Source organism: Callorhinus ursinus, unplaced genomic scaffold (assembly GCF_003265705.2).
Source record: "Callorhinus ursinus isolate GAN/ISIS: 27379988/994484 unplaced genomic scaffold, GSC_fseal_2.0 scaffold15, whole genome shotgun sequence".
NCBI classification, from domain to species: Eukaryota; Metazoa; Chordata; class Mammalia; order Carnivora; family Otariidae; genus Callorhinus; species Callorhinus ursinus.
Window position 1 is genome coordinate 16324780 of NW_027397077.1, and position 15411 is coordinate 16340190.

Genomic DNA, 15411 nt, shown 5'->3' on the forward strand with positions numbered 1-15411 from the left:
AGTCTTGGTTTTCTTGGCAACTCTTTAATGTTTTCAAATTAGGTGCATTTCAGACTTTGCTTAAGTTAGCTTCTCTACTGTTTTTGAAGAAGTGTTGGTTTTTCATAGACCACCCCAATTTAGCCAGAGGCAAAAGTCCCCAGGTAGGTTGGCTGATGGGTTGGTTGGTTGACTGATTCTTTTGGAGATTACAAGGTTAAAAGGAGTGGAGATCGTCAGGTTCACACTGACTCCAGTGAGTTGTATTTGGGTTTTCTAACCCTGAGACTTCTCAACTGCTGCTGTTGCCATAGATTTGTTTTCTTTCAGGATCAAAGTGGGTACTTTCATATAAAATCTTATTTTTAATTCCTTCTCTGGCAATTCTTTCCTGGATTCTTAGCTTTGCCTAAGTATACCTACAATGGAACCAGCATTCTCTAGCCACTAAGATAAAACCTCCTACTCCAACATCGTATGATCTTCTCATTCTACTCGTTAATGAAAAATGTCCAAGGCCAACCACAATAGATCCTCATGAACCATACAACATCGAATCCTGTGCACAGGGAAGTTTCTGACATCTAAAATTTCCTAGGAGCTTCAAGAGCTTCCCCTTGGTGGAGTCACCAGGCTTTGGTGTGGCAGCCTTGGGCTCCAGTCCCAGGTTAATTTAATACAGTAATATAACTACTTCCCTTGGAAATAATATGTTTATTCTGAAATTTAGGAGTTAACTTCATATTTATTTATTTTTATTTTTTTATGTTATGTTAATCACCATACATTACATCATTAGTTTTTGATGTAGTGTTAACTTCATATTTAAACACTTAATCCACATGAGCTATGTAGCAATCATTTTGGTAAAAATTGACTACAAATGTTTATATATATATTCAATTTCAAACAAGACATCAAACTAATAGTTTTGGTTCAGTGATCTCTTTTAAGACAGATATGTGAAGCAATTTTTGTATTTTGTCAGCAGCCTTAAAAGAAATTTCAAATAACCACAAATCATTGTTACACTTTAGAGTACTTGAGACACTCCAAATAAATATTTGATGATAGATGGACAGTAGGTGGAGGAATGGTTTCATCTAATATGTAACAGAAGAAAGTGACAAGACACCCACCCTTATGCTTATCAGGGAATAAGATGAGAATGCTCTGGCAGAATATCACTCTTATAGTTGCCAGTAATTGGCCCCACTTGAAGCAAAGAGGAGGGATTTAAACAGAGGCACTATCTGACTTAAGCCTTCCTGTATAATGCAGGGACCTGGATACAGACAGACATAAGACATATGGTAAAATAGTCAAATTATTCCCATTACCATGTGCCATCTCCAAGTGTGGCTTCCTGGGAATTAATTTGAGGAAGTGCCATTTGATGCCTTCTGATACAGTACTCCATGTTAGTCATTTTTATTTACTTGTTTGCTTTATAGGCCTAAGGTTTTTTTTTTTATTTATTTGTCACTCTGTCTTAAAAACTAGATAATTGTGAAAACTAAGGAGTTAGTTTAGGATACGTGCTATGTTCTGATGTCTTTCCTTATCCCCATCATTTGGATGCAACAACAAATTCTCTTTATCAAAAATGTTGAAAGCTCTTTGAGATTACTGCTCTGTTAGGACATCTAGCCTAATAGGCATGGAGCTCTCCACCATGTGGGTAGCTGGAGAATGTAGCAGCCGACTCGGGATAGGACTATTCACAGTGAATGCAGACTCCAGTTCCTTTAGGACCATAAGAGACCCCATGGCAAGTCCCCGTTGACAGAGCACTTGTCTCTTCTGTAACACGCCTATATAAATAAGAGAAAATATCCAGGCATCCAAATGACAGGGATAGGGAAAGACATCAGAACATAACACATGTCCTAAACTAACTCCTTAGTTTTCACAATTATCTAGTTTTTAAGACTGAGTGACAAATAAAAAAATAAAACCTTAGGCCTATAAAGCAAACAAGAAGTAAATAAAAATGACTAACATGGAGTACTGTATCAGAAGGTATCAAATGGCCAAAAAAAAAAAAAAAGCATTATCTGTTATGGCAGGCACTGTGCAAAGGATATTACTTGAAATCTGTTCATCTTCACAACAACTCTTCAAGGTAAATACTCTCATAATCCTCATTTTGATACATGAGAAAAATGAAGCACAGAGCAGCTTAGTAATTTACTCCAAGTAGTAAGCAGTAGAGAGTCAACCTGAAACTAGGTCTCAGGATGCCATATCACAAACCCTCAACCACATCCTTTATAGGCCTCCTGGACAGTATTGATCATCTTAATGTCTCGCTGCGTATTCCTTATACTTTAATAATGTGACTATGGATTATGGACATGTGCCTTTCCTATCCGTCCTTAAATTCTGAGCTAAATATAAAATTAATGACATCTTGGGAGCTGTGATTCTTCCCTAACACATTTTGCTAAGAACATGGCTTATGAAATCTTTTTATCTAGTTGAAATGTGTTTACTAAGTCTTGCCAGGAAGTTCATTCTAGGGGGATATTACACATGGGCAATGTAAATTGCTCTAAGGGCTAAGAAGCCTTCATTCCAACTAGTTTTTTGCCGCCAAGTATTAAGTAATTTAATAGATTTGGAAAATGAAGCACCTGGTCTAACCCCTTTCACAAGTTACTAGGACTGCATAAAGATCAGTCACTCTACACAGAGTTGTACAATTCCCCATCTGACACATGGAGTTGCCTCCCTCAATGTTGTTTGCAAACAGCACTAGTGTTTAGACCAAGTATCTCTGATCGGAACAAACCTGTTCCGATGGCCTAGTAACTCCACACTGCAAATACGCATTTTGATGAGCATTTCTGAGCGCTGGAGGAAGGAGAACTGGGACCCCAACCTGAAGGCCAACATTCTGTTCCTGGCTTTTCTGGCTCATAGCTGTGCCACCATGAGCAAGTCACACTATATAAGCTTTGGTTTCCTACTCAATAAAAGATGCCAGTCTACCTCATGATGTTCTTGTAATGGTGGTACCTGTGAAAGCACTTTGAAAAACTATTCAAACTGAAGATCAGATATGTGACATATATACACAAACTTATACACAGCACCAAGGGCTAAGTCGTGCATATCAACCAGATGCCAATAGCTAGATGATTAACCAGATAGAAGACAGAAGTCCACTAAGCCACCCCCCAGAGGAAGTGAGCCTATGAGGAGATGCCCAGTTGCTATGGTGATGGGAAAGGACAGAGCAGTCCAGGCAGAGGGACAGGGAGGGAAAGGAGGGCACAGGTTGGCTACAGATGTAGGTTCTAGAGAGCCTTCCCAATGAGCACTGGGGTAAGTGTGGACTTCTGGAAATAGCAGCAGACAAGAATTCACTCATTAACAGAAAATAACCTGATATAGAAAGGCTGTGTGCCAGGCACCATAATCCAAAAAAACCAACATGCAGGATCCTGCTTGATCTTCATAACAAGCCAGTGAAGGTATGCCCCCTATTTATTGATTAGGTAACAGAGGCTTTGAGCAATTTATTGTCAGGTCCAAATAGAGAGTAAGTGATAAACCAGGTTCAAACAGGGTCTGTAGAACTTGTTTGAACCTGGAGCTATGCTCCTTGACCACCTTGCTATGTTGCCTCTCTAAACCATTGTCAGGATACAAACCAGCACATCTATCAAACTATATTTCTGTAGAACAACTTTGTGTTTAAATACATAGGGAAAAAGTCAGGTATGGTATACACTCAAATGTTCATAGCTCTCTTTCTGTGCAGTGGGATCACAGGTGACTTTCTCAATACCCTTAAGTATTATCTGACTTTTGTAATCAAAAAGAGAAAGCAATTAAAGAGTTAAAATACATCTTTATTTTTTCCTTCCTAAGGACAACTCTTATTTCCAAAAGCTTTAGGTCATCTGTGTAAAAAAAAAAAAAAAAAAAAAAAAGAAATGAGGAAGTCAAAGGGACAGTTTGTTAAGGGTTAAGTATTAAAATTTGATAAATTTGATTAATAGCTTAAGTATCTGTGGGATAGCAGGAAACCACTGAAAACACTGGAGTGAACCTAGTGTAGCAAAGGAGGTTGGGCTTGAGGTTCATGATGGCAGGGGTGGGGCACCCTCATAGGGATGGGGGTCAGTGTGAGTGCTTTACAAAGTAGTCCCCACTCCAAGACTTTCAGAGAGAATTCGGGCAAGAATCACTAGTCTAGGATCCACTGTACTGGTGGGAATCAGCAATCCCACTTCTAGTATGTTGGCTGGGAGAAAGGCTAAGAATCACTGATAACAGAAAGAGATAATCAGTAGAGGGCTATGCAATTAGGTAAGACAATGATGGGATAAGGTCAAGGAAAAGCAGAAATGATAGACATAGAGAAGATCCATACTTGGAGACTAGAAAAAAGATAAAGGGAAATGGGGGGCGGGGAAGAGTAAGCAGAGGTATGAGTGGGAGGGTATTAATAAGAATATTCTATGGGCACCTGGGTGGCTCAGTTGGTTGAGCAACTGCCTTCAGCTCAGGTCATGATCCTAGAGTCCCAGGATTGAGTCCCACATTGGGCTCCCCGCTCAGCGGGGAGTCTGCTTCTCTCTCTGACCCTCTCCCCTCTCATGCTCTCTCTCTCTCTCTCTCTCTCTCTCTCTCAAATAAATAAAATCTTAAAAAAAAGATTATTCTAAAATAAATGTTTCTTATAATGGAAGAAACCTTCAAAATGTAAAACTACTTGTTTCAAAAGAAAATTTTCCTTTGCTTTGGCAAAGGAACGAAGTCCTAACCATGAGGATGACTTAAAGACACAGGCTTCCGGCCCAGATGGGATTCAGGAACCACCTCGCTCCAAATTCCAGTAGGTTCACGAATCACAAATCGCAGGCACAATTCAGTGGGGCAACTCCAATCCATGTTTCAAAACTTGTGATTTTCTACAAGTTTATTTTGCCTGGAGGAAAATAATTCAATGTATCACATTTTATTTCTATACTTCTGTAGGACTTCTTGTATAAATGCCCAAATCTGGGGGCGGGGGCAGTTGGAGGGGGTGCAATATTCTAACCTCCTGTCATTTTAGCTTCTGCATTACTGACACGATGCTGCAACTTTAAGGTAGAAAAATTTGCAGCAGAAGCAGCTCCACTTGGTAACAAAACTGCCCTAATTTGGACTACGAATAAGCAACCTATTTCCTGAGCACCGCAACAAATGAAGCAGACACTTAATCTCATTTAAATCTTGGAAAACTCTCCAAGGTTCCATTTAACAGATGCAAAGTTGAGACGCAAAAAGGCTTTATTGTGTGCCTAGGATAACAAAGTTGGTGGAAAATAGCAAATAGTGATTATTAAAGAAGGATTCAACATGTAGCACTGTTAGAGTCAACGACATTCAATTTTGTATGAGACCAACAGAATGTGGCCAAATAAAAGTATTTAATGTGACCAGCTTAATGAGTTCAAAACAATGATTAGTAATTAACACACCAATCTTCTGAATGTCAATGGATAGCTCTAAACTGCTGGGGAAAAAAATTTTTTTAAATAGTGTTAGAGCTTGCTTGCAAAGTTTCTTGAGTTGATTAAATATTCCCTCCAAAATCTTGTTTACATTATTAATTTGCTCAGCAATCTCTGTCTTCAGAGAAGTGTAAATTTCCACTTGGTCCCTGAAGAGTTAGCACATATTTTTAATTAAAATGGTCTTGAATAAATTGAGTTGTTATTCTTACAGGCTGTAATACTAATAGTATTAACTCCAAATAAGACAGAAGGTAAAAAAAAAAAAAATAGGGTACATTAAAAGTATGCACACATAGGGGCCTTGAACAGTGAAAGATTTATCTAAACTTCATAAAAAGATCTGACTCCAAATTATGAAAAAGGGACAGTGAGTCATTTCTAGTTTTCATGAATGATTCACAATAGTAAAGAACGTAAAGATGTGTCAAAAGTTTACAAGTTCAAAGTACAAACTGAATGCTTCCTTTAGGAAAAGCTAAAACAAAATTAAACACCATGAGAAAGACTTTGATGCTTTTCTCTCTTATGATCTAAATGACAGTAAGAGTTATGTGCATAATGATACAATTATATGCTGTCATGAACAGTTTAATTATTATATGCCCGAGCAGTTTTTTTCTTAAAAAATCAAGTGCCCTTCCTCATCTGAATGCTTCTAACCTAACTTTGCCATTCTTTCACTATATTCAATTTTCTATGGACACAGAGGAGTGGTCTGTCATTTAAAACGATGCTATTAAAATCCTCTCACTTTACTTTTAAGCTCTTAAAGGCTAGGTAGCATTTTGTCAGTATCCACCATGCCAAGAGGCTGAACTCATTCATTCTTTCTACTGCTTGAATGCCTCCTTCATGTCAGGTACCAGGCTAGGATATGGGACATACCCTGGAGGCCATGGGATCTTACTGGCAAGTAAGGAGACTGGAAACAAGCAGGGAACTGGACAACAGAGAGGCAGTTTTGGGCCAGTCAGCCCTGGTTTAAATCCTAGATGTGCCTTTGGATACATCACTCAAGGTCTCTAACTCAACCTCCTCCTCATCTGAAAAACGGAAGTGATGAAAATCCCTACCTCACAGATTTGTGAGGATTAAATGAGAGGATGCAACGCTTTTCATTTAATTCCATGCCACATAGTATATACTCAATGCATATTAGTTGCCATAAGGATGCTAATTATATTATTACACTTTTTGCATGATAACAAGTCCCATGAAGAGCTATGTAAAGGATGCTAATAAGAGCACCAGGAAGAGCAAGAAATCTCCCTAGAGTAGTTCAGTATGAACAGACAGACTACAGAGGAGAGCACACCAAGTAACGAGTCTTCGATATCTAGGAGAAAAAAATAAATAAATAAACAGAGTGTTGTTCAAGAAGAACTCTCAAGAGAAGATGTCGTGTTCGTTTCAACGACTATTTCATCTTAAGAAAGCAGTCTTCAGCTACTGATCAAACCAGAACCCTAGCCATGCTGATGATTATCATCAGCATCCATAAATTCATTTGCTGCATCACATCTTGGCATGTGAACGCTCATTTGTTACAATTATCCCTCCAGTTTGACATGAAGAGAAAGCAACCATAAAGCAACTTCTATTACCCTGGGAAGCTCCTCTAAATAATTAAAATTCTAAAGCACTGCTCAAGCTGAAAGCAGATCAGCCCCTCATTGAGGGCACGTTCTATTAAATAAGCTCATGTTTGTTGCTCTTGCAACCCAAGTCCTTGAGCTCACAAATCCCACAGCACCAAAAGTCATTATTTTTTAACCTAATTTAATTTTTTAGGTCCCAAATCTATCTTTGGGGGGAAAAAATAAGCCACCATTTCTTACACACAACTTGGGCCCGTTCTAGGTACTCGTCATTAGGCTAAGCTTATAACATACATGATCTCATCTTCCATAGTTTTCCAGGGTGATGCTACTGTTACTCAGAGTTTCAAAGGAAACTGAGGCACAGAAGGGTTCAAACCCTCACCCAAGTTTCATTAGCTCAAACGTATCATAGCTATGATCTGAACCCAGCTTTCAAGTCAATGTCCATAGCCACCATATTACCGCATAAGCACCTTGAGAATATATTTTCTTTTCTTTTTTAAAGCAATATTTACATTCCAAATGCAAATGAAGGTCAGGTGGGGGTGAGGTGTGGGGCGGGAGTAAATAGGTGGGAGCAGGAAAAGGAGGTAAATGACTCGGCCATTGCAGGCAGACGTTTAATTAGAATTCACGTAGGGTCCAACTCAGGGTTGGATTTTCATGAAGATCAGACAGGAGTCTCTTTTTCACCAAAGACTAAAATCCATTTTAAGTCAGGGTCTTAGACAACAAGGGCTACTCACTTCCTAGTAGACTTTGAGGACTGTTTTTTTTCCCCAGTATTAAGCTTCAGACCTACCATCTTCTCATGAGCCTTTACAAGGGGACAGTCTACTCTTCCTCATGAAACAGGATGAAAGCAACTTATCTACATGCAAGTCTCTAGAACCAACGAGTGAACCAATTACAAATGAAAACAGGCTTGTTGTAAGCATTAATTAAAATGAGATAATCTTTTGCTTAATTAGTGCAGTGCCAGGCATACAGTAGGCATTCAATATAGGTCCGTGCCATTACTAATAATGTTTATGGATATTATGATTCCTAAAAAGAGTCCTTTAACTCACATGGGAGCAATATCCTATACCACATGCCCTTTCCTCAAGATTATGCAACCTAATAGAAATAACTAAAACAAATGATTAGCTTCTGCAAATGAGGAATCCTGCAAATGACTGCTCTGTTTGACTTTAACAGCCACTTGCTCAACTGGAAAATTTATTTTGATAAATGTTTGCCAATAGGGAAAATGGGCTAGGATAAGGCTGGCATCAGAAAAAGGAAATTCGTAAGGAGGAAAACAATTTTATTTTAAAGGATCAAAATCCATTATTAAACAAACCTGCTTACCAAATGCAGCTTAAGTGAAATACCACTAACAACTGGGTAAACTGTGTCCAGCAGTGGTTGGACTCATGCAATGAACTGATTAATTTAACTGGTCAATTAATCCAAAAGATGTCCAGTCCATGTGCACAAAGACTATGCCAGTGAGCCAGACTAAGAGAAAGAGTTGCCATATAAAGGGCCACCAGACTCAATTAATTCACATTTGATCAGATTCCCTGGATAATAATGGCTCACAGCTGGATTTGTATAACACGAAACAGAGTTGCATTTAAATAATAATTTTTTTAAATATCTGAAAAGGTGTATCTTTTTTACTTATCACATAGCCCAAGGGAAAAAGAAAGGTTGCATAATTCCTGGATACCTCAAATGAGGGAGGCTCCCAGTCTTCACTGAAGTTCAAGAGCATTAACTTCACACCTACGCTGTCACACTCACCCCTGCCCATCTCCCAAGACCAGACCTGACTTGCTACCTTCCCTTCCATGCTGACTTTAGACACAACTATCAGTTTTGCTAAGTTGCACTGTGGGGGGACACTATGTCCCTTCTTATTTTTTTTTTAAGATTTTATTTATTTATTCATGAGAGACAGAGGAGGAGAGAGAGAGAGGGAGAGAGAGAGAAGCAGAGGGAGAAGCAGGATCCCAAGGAGCAGGGAGCCCGATGCGGGACTCGATCCCAGGACCCTGGGATCATGACCTGAGCCGAAGGCAGACGCTTAACCATCTGAGCCACCCAGGCGCCCTATGTCCCTTCTTATTAAAGACAACACGAATTATGGAACTAACCTAATCTCTTGCCCCAAAGATTTCAGTGTTTAACTCAACTTCCCCATAATTCACTGTATGCAGCAATTAAATTAATGGGAGCGGCGGCAGCATAGAATCCTTTAAGCCCCTATGGGGGCTTGTTCCTTTGATTAGACCAGATCAAGGAAGCCGCAGCTATTTGCAGGCAGATTAGAGGGGCTCCCTTTTTTATTGCCATCAGGGCTGAAGATTGAAAGGTCAGGTGTGTTGACATTTTACTCATCTCCATCTGTGACAGTTTACATTGAGATTGTTCTTAAAGAAGGTTTTTAATACAGTAAGAGGACCATATGGATGAGGAGGCATGAAAGCGCCCTCGTACATTTCAGGCAAAGGTACCAAGCGGGTTTATGCCTGCCTGCTTCATCAACACACCCTGACTGCCACCTCCAGGTGCCAATAATGGATGCAGGAAATCAGTGTCCTGATGCTCTGTGAGATAGGATGGGGGCCTTCAGGGTCATACAACGTTTAATTATGCTCTTCACGGTTTGGGGACTCTGTTGCATTTTATTACATTTTAACGTCTGGTGGAAAGAAAGCACTTCTTATCTGTTCATCAGTCATTCCCAAATCTAGCTCAATCAAAATCACTTGAACTTTTTTTTTTATATTAAAAAAACAAAGTTGACAACCAGCTTCCCAAATCTCACCCCAGAGCTGGTGAGTAAGTGTCTCTTGGGGACTTGGCCCAGGAATCTCTAGTTTCCAAGAGCCCCACTAGAGGTGGTTCTAGTAAAGACCCAGTTCAAGGACTCACCGATACATGTCACAAAGCCAAAGTATAAGAAAGTTTACCTGAAAAGAATAAGTAACAATGCTCAATGAAGTTAAACAATGAGTAGGTTAGGACAGTCAGCTGCCTGGGATTAAAATCTCCTTCCTCCACAGCAAGTAGGGTATATAAATTACTGAATCTCTCTGGGTCTCATTTTTCCTCACTTTTAAAATGAGATTAATACCACCTTCCACAGGTACCTCTATGGAAAGCACTTAGCATGGGCCACAACTATATTAAGCTACCCAAAACTATGAGTGATAATTATTTTTTAACCAGATCCCAGAAATTCTAGAAAACAAAGCCCATTGTATCATAGCAAACAAATACCCAACAAAACAGAATAGTCTTTTTCCTCTAATTCTTTACACTTAATACTATGCTTCCTATGGGATAGGCTGAAATAATGACTAAATTCTAATTTAAAGCTGCCTTACTTAATAATTTACTTAATTCAAAGGCACCATCAATTCACTAATAGCTTTGTTGGAATTAAAGAAGGAAAACAAGTACGTGATGATTGCAAACTGCATCCCAATTTCAGAAATGTTAAGATGTACTGGGGTGAGGTAGGATAGGAGAACCTGATGCTATCAAGACCCAGGGAAGGCTGTATTAACAAGCCTACACATCCCTAATCACACATAAAGTTCCCCCGAGGGGTCATCAGCAGAATGAGAGTCCTACAAAATATTCTAGAGTCAAATCATCTGGAAATCACTGCCTATCATTGCCCTCCTCCTCACAACCTCTCTTCATAGATTCATGAGGCATATTCACATATTAAAATATCTGAAGGTTGAGAAGTGTTTCAACAGATACACCAGTTGAACTTGCCTTGAACTTTTCTGCTGACCCTTTAGGGAATAAACTTTCTCAGTACATATTTTGATAAATGTTAAAGTAAAGCCAAGTTTCTTGGCTATAGTAATTATGAATATCTTTGTCCAAATGTCTTGTCTTGTCAGAGTAAAAGGCCTATGGGGAAAGAAGTCCGATGTCTTCAGACTAACCACAGGATTCATAGCTTCCTTCCAAAGATAATAAGACCCTTTCTTGTTATTTATTAGATGGTAAAAAATGAGCCATGAGAAAACAGGGAGAGCCATTACTTTTTCTGAGCAACCTTATAAGTTGACGACATTGCTGAGCGTTTATATTGCAGGATAATTTGACAAAAAGACATTTTTACAGTTTTTAATTATCCCAATGATAAGATTAAAAATCCAGGAACTGTTTATTCAGATTCATCTTGGTAAAATAACTACATTCAATAAACACACAATACAGAAGCTTTAATTTTACATGTGGGCCAGGAGGATCCATTTCTCCCAAAACATGTATCATCCCATATGTGCTGTGATTTACAATCCCCAAAGCATAAAGTTTGAATTGTGAGTCTTCTGTTTAGGATTCATTGGAATTCTAATCCTATAGTCACACTAAAATAGATGCAGCCTAAAAGAAAATTCTCCACATTTTAAAGCCAGATGGCCCATATAAGCTAAATATTTTTTTCATTCCTTGTTCAGAAGAAAATTCACGTTGAAAGTAGTGAATTAATTTAAGTAGACATTAATTTAAGTAGACATGAATTTAAGGGATCCTTAGTCATCAATCCCAAACTTAAGACTCTATTTAAAAATGTATTTTTTAATGAAGTTTAAAAAATAACAAAAAAGAATATATATAGCAACCCTGGCACAGAAAACTTTTCCTTAAAAAAAAATCCCCTAATGTTAAGGGGGAAAAAAAAAATAATTCAGTTCTCAATTCCATGGTATGACCAAATTTTTTTCTTCAAACTGAAAAATGAGATCTTTATTTGAACTATTTCTAGAATCACCAAAAAAGGTCTTATTATTTCAAATTGTCTGAGTAAATATGTTATCGAAGAGTGAGCCTTAATCACAATTTTCCTTGTGATTAAAAAATAACAAAAATCCAATTCTACCATTTCTTTGCTTTTTTTTTTTTAAAAAAAGATTTATTTTAAACAGAGAGAGCAAGCAGGGCCCTGACACAGGGCTCGCTATCCTAGGACCCTGAGATCATGACATGAGCTGAAGTCAAGAATCAGAAGCCTACCCACCTGAGCCACCCAGATGCCCCCAACTTCACCATTTCTAGTCTTAGACTAATAGACACCCAGGACTTGGATTGTATTTTGCAACATTCTCACACATTCTACACTTACATTTTCTCTTCTATTGATACAAATATATATAAATATAAAGACTCCCCAGCAGCCCTGGGAGACATTACCATACTGAATAAGTCCGTTAAATGAAATCAAGAAACTAATAAAAAGGATAGCAACGTTCTTCTCTTCATATTTAACATCTCTGTTCTTTAAAATGAAAGGAGGCAGCTATACAGTAGCCTTAAAAATGCCATATAGTGGGATCTACTCTCCAGCACCCTAAGAACTGTTCAGTTATACAAGACAGGACCTCTTCAAATTATAGTTGACTCCTGAACAACATGAGGATTAGAGGCACTGATCCCCCAGGGCAGTCAAAATTCCACGGGCAATTTCTGACTCCCCAAAACTTCACTATTAATAGCCTACTATCAACCAGAAGCCTTCCCCTAAACATAGTCAATTAACACAAATTTTGTATATGTATTATTTACTGTATTCTTACAATAAAGTAAGCTAGAGAAAAGGCAGTGTTAAGAAAATCATGAGAGAAAATACATTTACAGTCCTGCACTGAATTGAGTGAAAAAAATTCCATGTATAGGGGCGCCTGGCTCACTCAGTCAGTAGAGCATGAGACTCTTGACCTCAGGGTTGTGAGTTCGAGCCCCACGGTGACTGTAGAGATTACCTAAAAATAAAATCTTAAAAAAAAAAAAACCATGTATAAGTGGACATGCACAGTTCAACGTTGTTCAAAGGTCAACTGTATTCCCTACTTGGGATAAAAACATTGGAAGCTTTTTCCTTCTGCACATTACCTGTATGTTGGTCCATTAGGCATTCAAAGTCAGTTTCTCAACAAACAGTCTTAGAAAACAGACCGTCATTTTGTTTAAGGCAAAGGTCTTCAAAGGCAGTCACAGGTAGGCTGAGGATGGGAGGCCCCAAACAAGCCCGAGCTAGAGCACCTCTAATGGAATCGGTTTGATAAACTGAGTTTCTATGTAAGATTATAACTTAAAAAAAAAAAAAAGGAACGTGCAGTTTAAAAATAAAAATCTGAAAACCACTAGTTTAGTGGAAGTGGGACACGCATGCAAGACAGGACTCACCCCTGCATCAGGGTCAGGATCCCGGGCGGGATGACCCATTTGCTGAGACAGTCCTTGTACCCAAAGGCCCAGAGCAAAGGGCCACATTATGAAAAGTGCCCCGGCTGCCAGGGAAAAAACTAGCAACATCTGCGTGCCAAGAGCACCTCTCTACATCCTATTACTGACTCGAGTACTGATTCAAACAGAGGTTGAAGCATTCACAGTCCGCCTAGTGCAGGGCCGGCCCACAGTAAACACACACACTGAAGGGGTACCTATGATGGGCCAGGCATCATGCCAGGAGCAGGAGGACCTTGCTGAACACAAAGAGCACAGCCCCTGCCACCCAGAGGTCAAGTCTAATGGAAGAATGGTCATTAATCAAATATTAAAAAGAACTGCCACATAATGAGCCCCTGCTGGGCATCAGGTGCCGTTCTAACATCAGCTCCTCTCAGCGTCACCACACCTCTAAGAATGAGGCGCTGTTACATCTCCATGTCACAGAAGAAGGACTAGACACAGAGAGGTCCCGGGACTGCTAAGAGGCCAAGTTTGGCTGGAGGCGCAGCCGACGGCTTGAGATTCCAGGCTCTCAATCCTCAGACCCTCTTCTCCTCTCTCAAACATTATCCTCAACCACCCAATGCACACAGCTGAGACAGGTCCTCAAAGGACAGACATGGGATGCTAAAAGTCTGTAATCTCCTAGTCCTAAGCAGGGAGAACAGACCACCACTGCAGAAAGGACATTTGAGCTAAGAGCTTCAGGAATGGCAGAGAAGAGGGAAGAGGTCAAAGCACCTGCAAAGGACTGGGGCGCGGGGGGAAGGGCAGGGAAGGGCCTGGTGAGCACAACATCCAGCCCGTCAGACAGCACAGAGAGGTGGCGAGCGCTGGGGACAGTGGGTGGCAGGAGGTAAGAGGCGAGAGGCATGTCGGGACTATGCTGAGTAGGGCCCTGTAGACCACTGTAAAGCACTTTTGTTTTCAGCCATAGACTAATAGGAAATCACTGCAGGGAGGTTCCCTCAGACATACAGGTGTTTCAAAAGTCCTCCCTGGATGCATCCAAACACAAACCATGAGAACCTTCTGATCCTGTCAGGGCTGACACGGCACAATCTTCCCCACAGACCAACTAAGACAAAACCTGCTCTGGATCATTCTGTGCGTTCCTGAGACATGCCGGCAGCCTGCCATGGACCAACCACCTGAACGCTGTGCCTGGGGCAGGGAGAGGGAGGTGACAGCTCCAGCTAATCTCTTCCGGAGCTTCATCAGTGGGACAATACATCACCTCCTCAGACTTCAGCATGGAAGGAGAACTTTGAGAACACACAAATTTAAAAAAAGTGACACTATTCTCCTCAAAATCTTTTCTTCATTTTGTAAGTGGTAGAAGGAGACAGATACCATATCACATTACTGAATACCATGGGACATTTGTTCACACTTAAAAGTATTTAGGTGTTATTTCATGTAAATGTTGAGAAGAAGGAAAAAAATCTTGTTTTTCTTATCTCTTGGGAATCAGGTTTAGTTCCAAAAAAAAAAGAATTCTGCAAATTGACAGAAAACGATGTATCTGTACTTAATTCAGTGTATATGGATTTAGTCACATAAGACTAACCACTGAACCTGACCAAGGGCAGAACTTTGTGGAACTCAGTCTTTCAATCAGAAGTACTGGCCCTAAAAACTGCAGTTCACTGATAGTGATTCAATACACGTCACTCTGCTCTCCCCACCATCCTTTCCTCTATTCCTCCCTTACTGAAGAGAGGGCGGAAACTTCGACTAAATCCAGTATTTCTCAGGGGAGGAAAAAGCATAAAATCCTGACTCCTAATAATCACGATCTTGCAAAGCCATCCACACCGAGAGGTTACAGCATGTCTAGAGGAATGGCATGGTTATGGACATGGCTTTTTAACCTAAAGAACCTAGACTCTATCGAACTCTGGCTTTGAGCAGTTGACCTGTCTGGGCTTCAGCATCCACAACCGTAAAACACTTAAAGTAACAATATCTATCTTACACTTAGGGTGAGATTAAATATTTAGCACAGGACCTAGCACAATAAAGGGGTGTGAGAGGGTTTTTTTTTTTAATTCTCTTATTATTTTCCC

At 39.7% G+C, this 15411-nt stretch overlaps 1 protein-coding gene and 1 pseudogene across 10 annotated transcripts in view; both read right to left on the bottom strand.

The window, feature by feature from the left end:
• Nucleotides 1–15411, bottom strand: part of FHIT (fragile histidine triad diadenosine triphosphatase) — a 1472419-nt gene that overhangs the window by 716188 nt on the left and 740820 nt on the right. The window lies entirely within an intron of this gene.
• Nucleotides 272–4884, bottom strand: LOC112833725 (cytochrome c oxidase assembly protein COX20, mitochondrial pseudogene; annotated as a pseudogene).